The following is a 14,751-nucleotide window of genomic DNA, read 5'->3' on the forward strand; positions in this document are numbered from 1 at the left end:
CAGATTCACTCACCCTGCTGGAGTCGCAGAATTTATTCATGTTTCTCTCTATACAGAACAAAATTCGGGACACAGTGAAAGATAATTTGGAAAAAACAATCGGTTACGAAGAGCTTCTGTCCTATATTGTCAATCTGTACGTGCACATGTTCGAAACAAAAATGTAGCTTACACCAACCGACAAGCGCATGCTGGTTAAAGTGAGTATCATGTCATCCCATCTTCACGATTCGTTCGACCTTCGAAAGTGATTGGTTTTGACATTTTTTTCAAGTCCTTGAAAGTGCTTGAATTCTTCTCTACTGATAAGAGTCAGCAGTTAATCTTAAGAAATAAAGAAACATGTTTTGATGTTTCGTTGATTGTAAGAAAACATCTTGTTCACAAACAAAATGGCCGTCTCTCTGAAACGAGAATCCAAAATTGCGGACTCAAGCTCTTATCATAGGGAAATTACTGTGTTTTGGAAAAAATTTGGGAAAAAAGTGAACTGTTGTTCCAGTCATGAGCCAGTTAAGACTCAGAAGATCTCAAAATTGAGATTTTAACACTACTCTCAGAAGAGTGTTTTTTTAAAAATACTCGCTGCCATTAATACTCTTAGATTTTAAACTAAACTTTAAATTCAAGAAATGTAACTGAAGTTCAGGCGATTCGTGAACTTTTAATAAGATTTTGTATTTTGGCCATGTGTCTCATTGTCAGTCCTTCTGCGCTGTTCTTGACTCCATAGCAAGACGGTTCTAAGTTCAATCAGTATTTTTTTCTCAGGTTTCACAATTATTTGAAATCTGCCCGATGTAAGTATTACCACTTATCTCTACGGTCACTAAATATTTTTTCATGCCCTTTTAAGACTATCGTAGGTGAAGAATCTTACGGTGCAAACCAGGTATGGAAAGCAATGTAACACCAGGGGATTATCACATTAACTGTCCGAAGGGTAACAGTTGAACTAAGTATATGACCAGGGGCTTGATTCTGTGTTGCTCTCAGGCAATGTCATAGGCATGAGGTACGCACCCATTGCGCAGTTACACATCTTCTCTTTCCATGTGATGGTGAGAGATCGTCAGACTAGAATGTAATTAAAATGCTGCCTTCAATTTTGTTGATTAGAGGTGAGATTGTTTGGCGAAATATTGAGAATTTGTTTTTCACGACCCTCTGCAAGCACCCTCATAATGTTTTGGAATGCGACATGTGAGGCAAAACTTTTGTTGCCTATTTGTTGTTAATTTTCTTCACGTCTAAAAATTTTCATCTTGAAGAGTTTTTAGTTTATACCCGAATTGGTGGGCAGTGGCTAATAGCAAGAGCAATAACTACTAGCTAATACTACAAGTCAGGAATGACAAAGGAAAACTCTTAAGATGAGTGAAGTAACTTAAAAATTTATTATCTTAATTTTTAAGCCTTCCTCACCCATCATTCAAATTTTTCATTCACTCCCTTTACCCCATTTCCAGCTATCGAGTCCACCATATGAGTAACTAAATTTCAATGTTAGTACCTCTTTGATACCTGTCTCTAAAATCTCTCACTCCTCCTGAGTGCTTGGAAATTGAGGAACGGACAAAAAGTGTTCTTCGATTCGTCTCTCCATGATGCATCATCTAAATGAAGGAGAAGTGATGATTTTAAATCTAAAGGGGTATCCTCTGGAACTTCAGTAACCAGTGAAAAACTGCAGCATCAAATAGTTGGCGTTGCTTAGATGACAGTAGAAGCTTCAGGATAATTAATGAGCCTCCTGCTCGGTGAATGATGATCATTTTTTGTCTGTCTTCAGCACCATTTGCAATAAATGTCTGCTTTGATTTCTAAAGGAACCTTGATTCGCTCCCTTTCTTCTCTTCCTAGATGAGAGAATACGCAGCACAATGTTCAGACACCTTTATGACGCAGTTCCATGTGGGGGTTACAAGTACTGTCTTATATTTTGTAGTTTTACTAATGGTTTTAATGTTTGTTTTTAGGTTGTTGGAAAATCAGAAGCTACATTTCGTTCGTGCGTTAGTTATTCGCTTGGTTTTTGTCTGTTTTGCTAACTTAATAAATTGGAAGATGCAAATATCCAGTTGGACGCGAATATTAAGTGTGAGTACTGTATTATATATTTTTCAGATGGTTTTTCATATTTTCTTGAGACGGAATTTCTCTAAGTTGTAGCTGAATAAAGTCAACAAGTGAGAATATGAAAATGATAGCATTTTGTGCAACTAAGACTTCTCACACACACACGGCTGCTGATGTGTCAGTTCTTATGACCCTTCAAAAGTTTTTTCCTTCATCATTTTTTTATTTTTTAGTCAATTTTCTGGAATGTTATTTCGAATGATGAAGTAAAAGTTCAGCGGTAAACGCCATTCACTACAATATCAAACTGCCGATCCAACAGTGGCTCAAACAAAAACATTAAGAAATCCAAAACATGTACTGTGCATGAAATGTGAAGTTAACTTTTAACGTAGCACTATATATTAAAGTGTTGTTTACTCCCTTTACTATAATTGAATTGATGTTTGATTTTATCACCTGGGAACAAAGTCTTCTCATCTGAGGGGAAAAAGTCCTCCAGGCGAGGACATGTGGGGAGGTTCGTGTGATGGAAATGTGAAAATAATCAAGAGCTAGATTATTTCTGAAAATGGAACAACTCTTATAAATCATACAACACAACAGGTGAATAACCCAAAGAACACCATAATTTCTCTGAAGAATGGAAAGCAACCATTGAAGGATGTACAGTCTGATATGATATTGCTTCCAAATCAGTCAATCACAGAAGGAACGATATTGATTGACGTATTAGGGTTCTAAGTGCGGTCACGAAAAAGTTTTTACTTTCTCGCGCTACCATCTCCATCCCTTTCCAACTGACCGAAGTCTCTAAATTTGTAATTCTAAATTTGAGATTTATTGGGATTTCAAATTGATACTCATTAGGAAATGATTTTTGAAATTTGAAATTTTCCAACTTTTTCCTTGGAGGAGGAAGGAGGTTGGATTTAATGAATATCATCAATTAAGGTGAATCCAGGGTTCGATTAGGGATAATTCAAGATTAGAGATAGCGCCACCAGTCCCCACTGAGAATTTCACTTTCCTTCGACGATAACTGAAATAATATTTCTCGAATTACAAAAAGCAGATCCACAAGATATAGATTAATTTTTGCTTGATTTTTTGAGCCAAACATATTGGCACTTAGAATTACAAGCGCAGAGAAAATACGGCTGAAACTTTCAGGTCAGAGGCGGCGGCCGAGCGCAGAACGGAATCCCTCATCAGGGTGTCTAGCGACCGGGAAAGTCAGGGAAGAAAAAGGCAAAACCGGGGGAGAAGCGAACTCCCGTCGAAGATCGCAACTTTTTGCATAACTTTATGGCGCTTCGATACGCTGTGCAACAAAAAAAAATGACAAAAATGTCTCCCGGACGAGATAAGGTGATAACTATGTATTTTGAGGCGCTGAATCCGAATGCTACCTCCGTTTTTTCCCATCACCCTCCAGTTTTCCGAAAAAGTCAATTTTACCCGGAAAAATGGCCATTTTCGGGCATATTTGGTGTTTGTGCGACTATTACCCTCTGCAGAATGTAGGTACAATTTTTCTCCGGTACGAAAAACGGCTATTACGATGTATTTTGAGCCGCTGAGTCCGAAAGTGACCTTCATTTTTCCCTGTCACCTCTCAGTTTTCCAGGAAAGCGACTTTTCCCTGGAAAATGAGCAAATTTGAAGTATATTTTTCATGCATGCCATTTATTTGTTTAAATTTTCCTGGACCCGTGGTACAGTCATTCTTATGTGTTTTAAGCCGCTGGATCCGAATATGACCTCGGTTTTTTTCCATCACCCCCGAATTTTTCGGTAATGTCGATCTTTCAGAGCCTAAATTTGTGTATAAGCTTTCCCGGACTCAAAGGGGATCAAAAATGTATTTTAAACATGTCTGCGACGTGTGATACATCGATTCCTATGTATTTTGACTCGCTAAACCCGAATATGATCTTGGATTTTTCCGATCACCCACGATTTTCCCGGAAAATCGATTTTCCTTGGAAAACTAACTTTCTACCTAGGTGTTTTTCGGACGATTTTCCTGTTGCGAGGAGTCTAAGAAATTTTCTGAGATCCTCTCTAGATCCCTCCTGCTGTACCTACTAAGAGCAGCTGAATCCAAATTTGATCTCTATTCATCTCTGACAACCCCCCGTTTTCTGGAAAGTCCGATTTTTCCGGGAAAAAAGCTTTTCCGAACCGTCCCCACCTCCAGAGAAATTTGAAAAATTTTCTGCATGTGTGATACATCGATTCTTATGTAATTTGAGCTGGAAAACCCGAATTTGACCTCAGAAATTTGTTATCACCCACCATTTTTACGGAAAACTCGATTTTTTGGAAAAAATGGTTATTTTTGACCATTTACGGTGTTTTTGCGACTGTTACACCTTGTGGAATGTGCGTAAGATTTTTCCTGGCTACAAATTAGATTATGCATTAGGTATTGTGAGTCCCTGAGTCCGGAAATGGCTTCTATTTTTTTCTATGAGCCCTCAGTTTTGTAAAAAAGACACTTTTTGCAGGGAGATTGAGTTAAATTGACTTATTTTAGTCAGGCATGCAAGTCTTATTTAAATAATTATCCTGGATCCGTGAAGGGGAGATTCCTATGTAGTTTTAAATGCTGAATCAGAATATGACCTCCAATTTTTCCTAGCACCCTCCATTTTGTGGGAAAAGTAGATTTTTCTTGGAGAAGGTGTTTTTTGGTAAAATGGGCCTGTTGCATGCAAGAGATACAGCCGCGCGAATAGACTTTATAGAGGTTAAATGACACGAAAATTACGATGGTCACATTAAAAAAGTCTGAAATACACTCCTCACTGCGCAATTTGCGTTGTGAGAAACGCGTTTTTTTCAAATTTCCCGCGTCTGGGGGCAGTTTTCTAATCACCGGAAACGAGCTAACGACGGGCTCGGTGATTTTCGGCAGATGCCGAGTCGTTGTTGTTGTTGTTATTTTTTCCTTCAATTTGTTTACAAACCCAACGTGATCTCTTATAGTAGTCCATATACGCTTTATGCGGTAACCAAATCGATCAACTTTTAAATATCCAACGCAATCCTTCCACATTTCATTTCACGATATCACGAGCTCCGATTTTTAGGTTATGTTGTCAGTTTTAGTTGACCGGAAATAGCCGCGAGTTGCCGTTAATTGTTTCCGTTAGAAAACTGCCCCCAGACGCGGGAAATTTGAAAAAGCGCGTTCCTAACAACGCAAATTGCGCAGTAAGGAGTGTATTTCAGACTTTTTTAATGTGGCCATCGTAATTTTCGTGTCATTTAACCTCTAAAAAGTCTATCCGCACGGCTGTATCTATTGCATGCAACAGGCCCATTTGGTGTTTTTTACAAAAATTTTCCCAGAAAATCGAGTTTTCCGTAAAAATGGTGGGTGATAACGAATTTCTGAGGTCAAATTCGGGTTTTCCAGCTCAAATTACATAACAATCGATGTATCACACATGCGGAAAATTTTTCAAATTTCCCTGGAGGTGGGGACGGTTCGGAAAAGCTTTTTTCCCGGAAAAATCTGACTTTCCAGAAAATGGGGGGTTGTCAGAGATGAATAGAGGTCAAATTTGGATTCAGCTGCTCTTAATATAGCAGGAGAAATCCAGAGAGGATCTCAGAAAATTTCTTAGACTCCTCACAACAGGAAAATCGTCCAAAAAACACCTAGAAAGTTAGTTTTCTAAGGAAAATCGTGGGTGATCGGAAAAATCCAAGATCATATTCGGGTTTAGCGAGTCAAAATACATAGGAATCGATGTATCACACGTCGCAGACATGTTTAAAATACATTTTTGATCCCCTTTGAGTCCGGGAAAGCTTATACACAAATTTAGGCTCTGAAAGATCGACATTACCGAAAAATTCGGGGGTGATGGAAAAAAACCGAGGTCATATTCGGATCCAGCGGCTTAAAACACATAAGAATGACTGTACCACGGGTCCAGAAAAATTTATACAAATAAATGGCATGCATGAAAAATATACTTCAAATTTGCTCATTTTCCAGGGCAAAGTCGCTTTCCCGGAAAACTGAGGGGTGACAGGGAAAAATGAAGGTCATTTTCGGACTTAGCTGCTCAAAATACATCGGAATAGTTGGTGATCATACATGGTAGATTTGGTAGATAACACGGTGATGAATGAGGAAGTAACTGAAAGAAACTCATATTTCCAATCACATGTTGTATTTTGCAGTTTTTTTTTGGCACAAAGGGATGCGCTTCAGTGGAAAGGCAGTAACTAATTGAAAAGCATGAAGGGGGAAATGATGTTGACACAACTTGAGACGGAATGCATAGTCACTCCTTCAAAATATTCTCTCTTAAGGAAGTACCCAATTTGTGGTTGACTTTGGGATCGCGATATTTCTGAGGATTTCTTAGAAAAGGAAGGTTGTAAAAAATGCTTGAACTGTACATCCTTCAATTCTGATGAAGAAGAGGATAATTCTGGTTTGTCATCATTAACAATCATCTGATAGTAATTAGTGTCCTAAGCAAGTAAATAATTAGTTGAAAGGTTATGTTATTTAAAGTAGATAATTTTCCAGTTGCCTCCAACTTCGTAAAGAACATGAAAGTGTATTAGTCGTTCACTGTAGGAAAAATAGGCAGTATTGGGAAGTTATTTCTGGTCCTCCAAAGTGCTTTTATTGTTTCAAATTATTTATGAAAATTCATCTTTTGATCAACTATTGGATTCTCTCTTTCAGACATTCCAATGCGTGGGAGGAGGACAAGCTGGGGCCGTGGGCATGTAGGACCACCCACCGAAATAATTGCTCCACAACCTGCACAGCAACCTCCACTGCAGCCTCTACCACAACCTCCACTGCAACCAGCACCTGCATCGATTCCTCCACAGGAGCCATGATGTCTGGGTAAGACATCTTAAATATTGTGGAAATTACTCACAGTATTAATATTTCCCATTCCTGAGGGGGAAGCTAGGGTTAGGAATTAAAATTTGCACCGTAGATAACACATTTCGTATCACAAGGTTGGTTTAGACTTGGTCGGAACAGTGGAACTGTTGCAGGAACAAGTTGATGAAGAAAAATGTTACAACGGTGAATGAAACCTTCAATGTTAATGCTAAGTAAATATGAATGGTATGTGAATCCAAAGTAAATGCTAGAAAGAAAAAACTTGGATACTTGAGGCTTCTGACGTTGAAAGATTTGTTTACAGTTAAAACATTTTTGTTCATCACCTCTTTCCTGCAACTATCAGGGTCCGTTCTCTGAGTCGGCCAAGGCTCATGGTCAATAAGGTGAAATAGTAGAACAAACTTGAATGCAAAACCACTATACTTCTCCCAGAAGTTTAGGAGTGGTAATTTTAAAAAAATTAAAAAAGGGGCAGATTTTAAATAGAAGAGACTTCCAAAAGTAAGTATCTTTTTGCTGAAACTTCTACACTACTGCATTAAATTAAAATCTGTAAGAAACCGCTTATTGGTCATAATGTCAGCTTTTTAACGAGCTATAGTATTTTAAATTTTGTTCAGTAGAATGGCAGAAAAGTTATTTTTTTGTGAACCCACCTCACCACCAAACGGGTTTAAAATTCCATGTTGGTACATTGGCGCAGCAACTACTCGGTGTCAAAGTGCAATCACGATTTTGTAACATCAGACAGCCACAATTCTTAGCTAAAGGTTCCTTTTTTATAAGATCACCAAAAATGCACCACAATGTGGACATCAGCGCGGTATTAGTTGTATTTCAGCTACTTTTTGTGAAATTGCTTCACAAGCTAGGGGGCTTTCGTATCAAATCATGGAGTTACCCAGAAATCTCGTTCATCTATAAGGAGTTGTATGCTGAGGGGATTAATAAGCTTGTCCAACATTACATTTTATCTCACGTCTTGTTTAAATTTCGGACGGACTGGTAGCGTGAAATTTTGGACCCATGTGGTCCGGAGGTGAGTTCACAAAAACAACTTTTTTGACATTCTGCTGAACCAAATTTTAAAGGAAAAATAAAACCTTGCAAGAAAGGGGACATCATGACCAATGAACAGTTTTTTTCAGACCTTTATTTCATGCAGTAGTAAAGAAGTTACGGCAAAAAGATACTTTTATTTGGAACGACCCTCGTACATAAGTAAAGTTGCAATGGTTACAGTCGAAAAAAAATTACAAGTGAAATAGGATGTGCACTTCATATTCCTATTTTCATATGTTGGAATGTAGTAGGTCCAATTCATAGCAGTTCAAAAAACAAATTTCAGTTAAAGAGGCTGGCAATTTGTCAACGATTATGATGTACTTGAGGGGAGGTAAGGAAAGACTCAATACATCTAGACTATCCATAGCACAAAGGCTGCCATAACTTGGCTTAGAACCTCATTTTCTCTCCCTCTCCTGATATTTTCTGAGAACCAGACAATGATACATGTTTGAGGGGTATTTAAGAAAGACAGTTCAACGTCTACTTTTTTGATTGGTGGCATTTTCCATCGTGAATTGTCACGATAAGCAATCATAGTTGGCAACAGGGGAAGAACTTTGATAATTCAGGTGCCCTCCTCATCGTCGCCGTTAGGGAATGATGCACGTCTGTTTTCTAAAAGGGAAAAGAGAATGTCTTTAATTTATTCTCTCGTAAGAGGAACTGTAGGATCAACATTCCTCTGTCAGAGAATTAACACTATTTAGCAGTTGCAAGGATAACATTTTAATTATAAAACTACAAGGAGTTTTGCCAGACCATTACTTCAAGAGGAAAATTGACGTGAAGTTTCTTTATGTGAGTTCAATGAAGCAGGACATTTTGGGGTGTAAGCTCCTCCATCTTGTGGCATTTTTGTCGAGGAACCTTTGAGCATTTTCAGAGGGGGTTAAATATTAGTCTCCTTCAGGTGCTTTCAGAGGATTAAGAAATCACTCTGTTCTTTAAGGAAACTGAAAATAGGGTTATATTTGACCTTCAAAATAAATATGTATAGGAGGAAAAAAAAATAAATGATGCAGTAGATTTGCAGCTGATAATTAAGTTCAATTGTTTGCACAGTCTCCTAAGTCATTGTTATTGGACTGTGTCCAATTGATCTTGTCCATTGTCTTTTGGAAGGAAAAATCACAAGAAAAATTGTAATTTTAAGCAGGCGTTGGTTCCAGAATTAGGTTTGGCAATTGAGACGAAGAATTTTTACTTCCAACAAATCCGTTATCTAAGTTTTCGAACTTGTTATCAAAATTTATCAGTATTTTGGGAATCTCGCCCCTTTTTGTTTTTCATCTAATCAAATTTTATCTGAGAAAAGTTGTTCAAAGTAGCGGAAAATCAAAGTTTTTTTTCAAAGTTGGTCCAGGAAGAGCTGAGTGTGTTTCGGCATTCCTTTTTCATGAGTGTACACTCCCTACCAAATGAGGTTATGTTGTTAAACAGGATTACTGTTTTTAGGGGTTACTGTAATTCTTTTAGTAAAGGTTCCTTCTTTTAATTATACTATTGAAAATTCGTGTTGCAGGAGAAATAACAATCAGTTCCGAAGAGGAGCCGCCATCCGCAGACACATTGAGAACTGGTAAGTGAAAGTATTTACAACATCGGAACTTGGCAACCATAAAAATACAGATTTTATCACTATTTTATCAGATGAATAAAGGAAAGAAGGGCACAGTAATTAATTTCAAGGTGTATTTGTTTGGATCCAAATTGTTGATGGGTTGCAGAAACACAGAATTTTCAGAGGACAGTAGACCAATTGCAAGTCTCTGATAGCGTATCTTCTAGATGAACCAAGCTCAAATTGGTTGTATCAAAAAGAGAAAAAAGTCATCACAAGAAGGAATGTAATTTTCTAGGTGTATTTTTAGGGCTGATCTCGAAACTTACGTTGGGTTTTCTGGATCCTCACGGTATGCTTGGAAAAATCAAATTTTGCATGTACTCCAAAAAAAAAATCGCAGTTTACCACAGGAAATTCAGTTGTTTGGGAACTGAGTAAATAATACAGGACAGGGGAAAGGAAAGAAGAGCCAATTATCGCATCAACCTGAGTGGATCAGTTATCATTTTGTTACCATCTAAATTTATGTTGAATTGTGTGATTCTCGGATGTGACATATGTGTCTTCTTTTCTTTCCCCAATTGGAAGTAGGTGATTGTCAAATGCACCTTTTCAAAATCATTGCGAAAAGCCCACCTAGAATCAGTGACAAATTTTAGGCGATCCGAAGTGTCTGTTGACCAGTAGCCTGATTATTGATGCTCATGTCAGCACAAAAAGACTTAAAAAATCGATCAGTTAAAAGATTATCATGTGTTAGCCTGCTGACAAAGCCTGATAAAGCTTTAACAATCAGGCTGTAGTGTCTCATGGTTGCTTGAATGAATTCAGGGGAGAATTACATTTTTGCCGGTAAATGAAGAGCAAAGAGGAGACTTGGATATCAGAAGTGACAACAAATTTATTAAGGATATTTTTGGTAAACAGGCATTAGTGCCATTAAGCCCATTTTCAGGAGTACAAGATTTCTGAATCCTCGTAAGATGGCGTATCCAATAAAATGAATGTAGCTTATACATGTTTCTGTACAATAGAAATGAACTAAAGATCATAGAGAGAGAATGGAATGCGAATTTTACAAAGTTTTCATGTTTATGGGGGAACATATAACCCTGATCCACTGTATAGTCGTCATCTCTACCCCTGCATCATCCATGCGTTGGCAACTAATGGACAAAGACTTCAGTACTCTAATTTTTCTGTTTAAAATGAGAAAGGCGACATGTTTTTAGTTACAAACCCACCCCTCTCAATTACCATTCATGTTGAAAAAAAAACTTAAATAATAAGGAACATATCATCTCAGCAGCAGAAAGTCTCTTGCCAATAAAAGAACTTGTGCATGTTTTCAAACAAAAAAAACAAAGAAAAAAAATATGTTAGAAACCCGCACAGGGTAGCCATCTGCTGTTTTCCATACCCCTTTTCAAAGGTTCAGCAAGTCACAAAGGAATTAGAGTTTAGGCGCAGTTTAAGTAATGGAGGAAGTACATGGTGTTCAATCTTCAATTAGGGATTTTCTCCGAAATAAAATTTTCGGTATACAATCTTTTACTTTCGAATACTCAATGCTGAGGTTCAAAATTAAACAAACTCTACTCATTAGGTGCTCGTTATGTTATCACAAGCCGGAAACATTGACTAGAAAAGCATGATGATAGATATATGTAGTTGTGTCTACAGTGAAATATAATCATTGACTGAAGTTTACTGTTTTTCAAATTTGTGATTTCGAAATCACACTTATGTACTGAACTGTACGAAATTCCCTGATTAGTTAACTTGGACGTTTTTTTTTTCATTCACAGATGCAGTAGATTATACGGGATGCAGCTCTTGCGACAAGCCTGATAACTAGGTGAGTTTTCAATTTTTTGCCAGTACACTTAAAAATTGTATACGTAGTAAATCATTCTTGGAAGTGAAGGGTTTTTCCTTAAGATTTTACTCCTCCTTCAGGTTAGCCAAAGATAATCAGATTTTTTACAAATTTTGTTTTTACCCATCTTTTCAAGTATGGTCTATGAGGACAAGATTTAAAAAGTTCCCCGAGAAAATCTGCTTAAAAAGTTTTTCAATAGTGCAATGACCAAGCTGTTTATTATTTTTGTTGTTTTAAATTTTCTGATACTGAGGACACTTTTCGTATTCGTCAACTAAGATATGTTTCGAAATAATGCGGTGAGATGAAACGGATGCTACAGATACAAATTTTCGGAAGTGAGAACTTGTCAATTGGAAATGTGGAGCTTGTGGTGACAAAACGGTTGCAAATGAGGATTAGGTACGAAACTTGTGTAAATTTAATGATGATGGTATTATCCTCCAGAAAATTTTGAAGAGAGATTTCATGCATGTTTTTTCCCCCTTCATATCCTTGAAATTGAGATAAGAGAAGCTTTCGAAGGGAAAATGGCAAATTATAATACAAAGACCTCGAATTACTAAAGGTTATAAGCCTTGGCCTGATATAATTAAGTCAAGTTTTCAAAACGTCAATGAAGTCCTAGACTATTTGCATTCCTCTAAGATGATGTTTTGAAGCCAAAGCTGAAGGAGGAATAAAACTAATGGAAGATTATTGAGTTTTTTCAAAGAGCGTACCGGTATGTCAGTTCATTGTCCAGTGGACTTGTGGATGCAGAAAACTTCATCCAACTAGAAATAGGCAGATGACAGTGAATGGCATAAGAGACACGTATGTTCTTTATAGGAAGAGAAAAAAAAACTTTTGGTGAGGCAGCCATTGGTAAAATAGAAATACTTTTTTGGATCTCAAGGTATGTGGTCCTCTTGACCAGTGATGTTTTTAATCTTTGGCTTATCATGAGTTACACAAATTTCAATCGTTTCATGCAGAGGCCGCTCATGTCCATTCTTCCTGTCTTGAGTTTTTTTGAGTTGATAATACATTCGAGAGTTGAATTTAATGATGAATGTGGCATTATTACTTGTTTTACACTTTGATGGTGGTGTCAAATCTTGAAAATTATTATGAGCACAAGAAAACTAAAAGCTGGAAAAATATACATTACAGACTTTCGCACAACATGACTCAATTATGAAATGATAAACGCCAGAAAAGATGAATTTTGAAACTTAGAATTATGGTTTACATAACTTGGCAACACCTCATAAGGGGCAGGGTTGCCACAGTCAGGGAATTTTATAAAGTCAGGGAAAACTGGGAAATGTCAGGGAAAATTTGTTGAATCTTCTTCATTTGCTTTCTATATTGGGTTTGATGTTTCAAACTACAAATTTTTGTCAAATTATGTCTTCTTAGCCATTCGCCATATCTTCATTTGTCAGGGAATTTCACCAAAATGTATCAGGGAAATGTCGGGGAATTTCATTTTCTAAATTTTGTGGCAACCCTGTCTGATCGAATGACTATTACTTTAATAACCGTAACTTGCTCTGCTATTCCACTTACTTGACAGTTGATGATTATTTCTTTTCTCATGTTTTCAGATGCTTGAATCAGGCAGCCTAGAACACATGTCTTGAAAGAAAATGCCAACTATTTTCGTTCCTCAATGATTACTTTTAGACGGAATTGACGCTGCTCAAAATTGTTTTACTTCTCTCTTACTGCCTTTTTTAAACAATATATATTTTTTTTAAATTTAATGGTCATTTTGTTTACTTGCTAATTATAATATTCATTTATTAGTGTTTAAATACGTTAGTGAGTTGCTTGTGTAACACTGATTTTTGTTCCTTTTTTTGGAAACTTGAATGAATTTCATGCGCTCATGTAAACAAGCTCGTTCTTAGACTAACAGTGCAAATATGGCAAATTTCACCTAAGCCTTTCTTTAGCACGTTCAACCCATATTTTGTACTTGTATCCCCTTGAAATATCATTACGTTAGCAAGTCAACAGGGAATTACTGATTTTTTGTTTTGTTTTCAAGAACTTAAATAAATTTTCTTTTTTCTACTACCTTATGTCTATTTATCAACATCTCTTTTTTCATACACCATTTTTTCTCATGACTAATATTAGTGAGTGAAATATTTTTTCATGTGTGTTTTAAATTCTTCCAGTCATTTATTGACTAATAATAGTCGCATTTTGTTCCTGAAGGCCACAAATTTTTTATTTCTCCCTATTTTCTGAATCTGATTGTCTTGAGATGGCTTTATGGCGAAAGTCTCAAAACACTTTCCTCATTTGGAATGTTTCAAGAAGAGCTGATGATGTTTCATTTTCATTTAAATTTTTTCCTTACAATGAAAATCAGTGAATTATTCATAATTTTACCAAATATTCTGCACATGATGCAGGATAACCAGCAAAAATGTCAAGAAATAATGTTCCTTAGCTTATCGTAAGTAATACAGGCAATGTGTCAAGAAATCATCAACGTTGCAAAAAGAGACATTCAATTTTCAACAACGACTAACATTGGTTGAAAAATAAGAGTGACCATGAGTGAGAAACTCATTAATTTTAAACCATGAACGTTTTGCAGGATTTAAAATAGATTACTAAAATCTTAACCTCTTTACAAAAGAGAGATGAAGTTTCGTAGATTTTGAATCACTAAGGGGCTACGTCCCAGTAAATAATCACTGAAAGAAAAAAAAAATCTTAAATTTGCCGCCAAGAAGTATTCTCTCTTGAATCAAGAATTCTGATCATAATCAGCTTATTACAAACTATATACATGCTTAATTCAATATTTTCATTCATGTATCAAGAAAAATTTAGCTTGAATAAAGATATAAAAAAATTCTTGGCGGCCAATTCAAGAATCATCATGCATCATAATGGATACGGCAACATTGCTCGTGATACCCCCCTTTGTTTTTCTCGAAATTTTCTGATGATGATTCTGGGTGTCCATACTCAATATAAAATCTTTCAAATTGGATGAACAAATGAAATTAATGAAACGACAGTCCTGCTCCGAATTTACGCGACTCGCGAATTATGGATGATGCAGCAATTCGGCAACATTGCAGAAAATTGCCCCCTTGGATTTTTTTAAATTTTCCAAGGATGATTCTTGGTGTGCATACTCAATATCTATGTGTCAAAGGGGATGCACAAATGAAACTTTGAAACCCTCAGAGCCTGCCCTGAAATTACGCGACTCGCGAATTATGGATAATGCAGCAATTCGACAACATT

At 36.6% G+C, this 14,751-nt stretch overlaps 1 non-coding gene across 1 annotated transcript; it reads left to right on the top strand.

The window, feature by feature from the left end:
- Positions 1-7: 7 nt before the first annotated feature.
- LOC109044060 (uncharacterized) lies at positions 8-13,557 on the top strand. Its single transcript, XR_011899280.1, has 6 exons — positions 8-200; positions 1,980-2,100; positions 6,800-6,967; positions 9,567-9,623; positions 11,417-11,466; positions 13,083-13,557. It is a non-coding gene; the product is annotated as an uncharacterized protein (transcript).
- Positions 13,558-14,751: the final 1,194 nt, after the last annotated feature.

The sequence above is a fragment of the Bemisia tabaci genome, chromosome 1 (genome assembly GCF_918797505.1).
Source record: "Bemisia tabaci chromosome 1, PGI_BMITA_v3".
NCBI lineage: Eukaryota > Metazoa > Arthropoda > Insecta > Hemiptera > Aleyrodidae > Bemisia > Bemisia tabaci.